The 4534-nt window shown below is 48.7% G+C and overlaps 1 pseudogene; it reads right to left on the reverse strand.

Moving 5' to 3' along the window:
- Positions 1 to 381: 381 nt before the first annotated feature.
- On the reverse strand, positions 382 to 1494 carry LOC120234364 (annotated as a pseudogene).
- Positions 1495 to 4534: the final 3040 nt, after the last annotated feature.

Consider the following 4534-nt stretch of genomic DNA (forward strand, 5'->3'; position numbering starts at 1 on the left):
CCAGCTGAAAGGCCTGGTCCTTAAAGCTTCAGTAGGTTAAGTTTACCCCTCAAGGTGGCTGGAAGTTTTCCAGCCATAAAGATGACCCTCTGCTTCAGAGATGAGAGGCCTTCCCTAAAGGGACCAGTGGAGTGCCTGAAACAGAAGCAGGAGGAGACAAGGGGAGAGGGGGCTGGGGCTGACTCAGAGGGCTTCTGTGGGGAGGGCGAAGAGCCCTTTCCAGGACCAGCGTTCCACTGCACCGACCTGCTTCCCATCCCCCCAGCAGGGGAAGGACTGCCCTAAAACAACAGTATGTAGATGGACCTAGAGAGGGGCCCAGCAAGACTCTTGAATTGACCCCGGAGTACGCTGGATATCAGGGAGGTACATGCCCTTAGTTCATGAGGAGTCCTGGCCAATGATCCCAGGTCCTGGAAGCACCATCACACCGGAGTTGCTCACACCGGCTCTGTAGCGACCAGCCCAGGTTTGCGTGTCCTGCACCCAGTGTTGGAAAGACAAAGCCCCCGGCCCTTCTTGATGTTGGAGAACACACGGGTGACATCGTTGTTGTACGGCTGGATGGGATCAGCCAGAGCAGAGAACTTACCCAGAACAGCCTGCTTGGCATCAGTCAGAGACACAAATCTCAATCTTGCCGCTCTCGAGCAGTTCTGGCCATAAATGCTCCTCCTTCGGGTCCAATACCTTCTTCTTGAGACATCAGCTGAAGGAAGACAGAAGCAGGTCTGCGAGGGGGTCCGCGGGCACGGCTGACCTGTTCACCTCCACCACGCAGCTCTCCCCCGCCCCCACCCCCTCCATGCTGCACCATCTGTTTCTGGAGGCCTTCGCCGCCGCAGGGGTTGCTTGTAAGGTTGCATTCGATGTCTCTGCGCTTGCTCACAGAAGTGGCCCGGGAGGCGGCGCCTGGGGTGATGGGTGCGGGGCGGGCCACTGAAGGCGAAGGGCAGCACGGTGCCTGGCCCCAGGCAGGTCATTCACCAGGACGTCCCAGCAGTGCCTATGGAGGCACGTGGCTCAGCACCACCAGCAGCAGCTCGGGTGGCTGTTGACTCAGGTCCAGCACTTCCTCAGGTTCGGGTTCCAGAGCAGTGACCCGGGGACCAGCCACTAGAGGCCAAGGTGCTCTCCGTATTAACACCATTTGCTTCCGGCATCGGGCTCAGCAACAACTGAACTCTCAGATTTTTGAACACACTTATCTGCCTATAGGTTTATCATCACCTCCAATGCACCAGCCCAGAGGCCTCTGGTTTCTGCAGTGAATCGACCGTTTCGTCTCCCTGCCTCTGCCACCTCCCTTTGGACTTGGTTCTGTTGTTCATCCCTCTGTTACAGGTCGGTAGCTTTCCTCTCACCACTGGCTGCTCTTCCCTTCACAGTGTCAGTGTCTCTCCGGCCAAGGGACCGTGCCTTGACCCCACAGCCTGTCTGGTTTCCATCCAGCCTTTCTTCTTCTTTCTCATCAGAGCAGTCCATACACACCATGTACACTTACTTTTGTCCTCTACCCACCCCAGCTGCTGTCTGCCTCTCCTACCATGCCACACAGATGAGCTCCTGGCCACCCCCAGCTTACTTCCCCATTGCCCCGTCTTCCCTCCCTGGACGTTCTGTTGCATGTAGGGCAGGAAAGCCCGCCCTCCAACTTGAGTTTTCCTCTGTTAGCATCTAAGACTCTATGCTCACTTGCGCCATTCCGTTTTTTTTGTTTTTCTCTCCAGCATGAATTTCTCTCCCTCCATTTCTAAATTCATGGCTGGGGCACCTGGGTGGCTCAGTCAGTTAAGTGTCAGACTTTGGCTCAGGTCATGATCTCATGGTTCATGGTTTCAAGCCCCTGTGTCAGGCTCTCTGCTGACACCTCAGAGCTTAAGCCTGCTTTAGATTCTGCATTTCTCTCTCTCTCTCTCTCTACCCTTCACCCACTTGCACTCTGTTTTTGTCTCTCTCTCTATCTCAAGAACAAAGAAACATTAAAAAAAAGAAAAAAAACTAGAGAATTCATGGCTCCAGGGTTACCTCCTTGATCTACTTTCATTCTACATTCTTTGGGTGAGGGCTTTGACCACCATCTAAATACCAGGCAGCTCAGACCTTTTCCCCCCAAGGTTGTGAGCGGGACGTTGGTTGGAACTGCCTTCAGGGCCAAGCAGGTAAAGGCAGTAATTGAGGCAGAGTGTTGCAGACCAGAGAAGCCCTTAATTTAGCAAAAGAGAATGGCTGCTACCGGGCTCCACTGATTGTTGGCAAGCAACAGTTTAGGACCAGTGTTGCCAGATTTTCCAATCTCCCCAAAGATGAGGAATATATAATCGTATTTGGAATCTCTCAGTGATTAAATATTGGTTCAGAAATGTCTGTAGGGACCCAAGCCCTTTTGAGAATCATGTCTGGGTAAGGGCACCTGTGTGGACTAATGGTTTGACTCATATTCCACCGATTGGCCGGTACCTTTATTCTGAAGCCTACAAGTATTTTCAGTTGAATGTGCCTCAAACCGTCTTTTCCCCAAACCCTCCTCTCCTCTTTCTGGGCACCTTATCTCAGTTAATAGCACTTCTTTCTATCCATTCAACCATGCTGAAATTGTGGAAGAGAGCATCCTTTTTTTTTTTTTTTTTTTTTTGGTCTTCCTCCTCCTCCATTTTCAATCCATCACCAGATTCTACCAACATCACTTCCTAAATAAATCATGAATCTTCTCATGTCTGCACTCTTTGCCACCGTTACCATAGTTTAGGCTTCTAGCATCTTCTGCCTGGACCAGTAGACTCCTGAGTGTTTCAAGTGATGATTCATCATAGCTAATTCCCTCTGTGTATAAATTATTATTCTGAGCCAAACATGTTATCTCGTTCCCTTGACAGTGATTGGTTTTGAAATGGGCTTGTGATCCAATCTAGGCTAGTGGGATGTGAGGTAAAATTTGCCGGGAAGCTCCTGGAAAAGTTTTCCTTGTTAAGAAAGAGACCAAAAAGTAAACAGCTCCCTTCTGTGTCTGGGCTTCGCTGTGTCCATACATCACTGTAGGAACTGCTCCAGCCGTCTGGTGAAGCTGAGGAAAGGCAGCCTGCAGGCGGAGCCCAGCACAGAGAATGGTGCAGTGCAGACAGGATGGAACCTGGGCCCGTGGTTGCATTTTTGAGCCACCGAATCAACCACATCTGCTGCCTGTCATCTCAGAGCCTGCAGCTCTGTTGGATAATAAGTCTCTTGATAAACTCAGCCAGTTAGACTCAGAGCTTTGTGTTTAAGGGAGCCAAAGGCATCCTGACTGGTACCCTTGTCTCCTGCATTCAGGTCTGTGCTCCATCACCCCACATGACACCTGACTTTCAGGGTGGTCCCTCTAGATGCTAATCTGACCACATTGCCTCCCGCTCCTTGCTCCCATCGCCCACAGGATAACGTCGCAGAACCTGGGCAGGATATACAAAGGCTTCCATGACAGCCCTGCTGCCTCTGTAGCTGAATCAGCTCTCGCTCCTTAACGTAAACCTTATGCTCACTTTGGTCTGATCTCCTTGGAGTTCCCCGCATAAGTGATGCTGTTTAACTCTTTCCTTCATTTGACAGATATACACAAGTGTCACCTAGGGGCCAGGAGTAGTTCTAGGCGTCCCAGCTACTGTCCCCAAGTCCCATGCTCTCGCCGCTCCTCTCCCTGGGGTACCTCCCCTCTGCTTTTATATAACTAATGCTCTCTTTGCATTTCTTGTTCCAGTCCAGTGTTAGCTCTAGTGATAGCTTTATGTATGTAGCTGGCACTTAAACAACACAAGTTTGAGCAGCGCAGGTCCATTTAGAAACCTAAATGTGGATTTTTTTTCCTGTGGATACAGCATAGTACTGTAAGTGTATTTTCTCTTCCTTGTGGTTTTCGTAATAACACTTTGTTTTCTTAAGAACATCTCCAGCATACTTTATTGTAACAATACAACAAACTACATATTAATAGGCGCAGTATGTGATAATTGACTGTTGATGTTATTGGTGACGCTCTGGTCAACAACAGACCGTTAGTAGTTAGGTTTGGGGGGAGTCCGGAGTTACACATGGATTTTCAGATCCATGGGTGTCTATGCCCTTAACCCTTGCAATGTTCAGGGTCAACTCTGTGTGTGTATTTTTAACAATTGTTTATCTGATATTCTATTTTGGAAATTAAAAAGATAGAGTAAACTAAAAGAATAGTATAACAAATGTGTATATATACTCAGATTGACTAAATAACATTTTGCTGACTTGTCTCCCCCTCTAAGCCTCTTTATGTACACATATATATACAGACACAGATAGGTATGTCTTTTTCTGAGCCGTTTGAAAGTAACTTTTAGATATCATGACTCCTTACCATGAATAGTTCAGCATGTATCTCCTAAGTAAACAAGGACCTTTTTTTTAATAAATATTTTTTATGTGTATTTATTCTTGAGACAGAAATACAGTGTGAGTTGGGAAGGGGCAGAGAGATAGGGAGACACAGAATCCGAAGGAGGCTCTAGGCTCTGAGCTGTCAGCACAG

Source organism: Hyaena hyaena, unplaced genomic scaffold (genome assembly GCF_003009895.1).
Source record: "Hyaena hyaena isolate Hyena2069 unplaced genomic scaffold, ASM300989v1 scaffold_107, whole genome shotgun sequence".
NCBI lineage: Eukaryota > Metazoa > Chordata > Mammalia > Carnivora > Hyaenidae > Hyaena > Hyaena hyaena.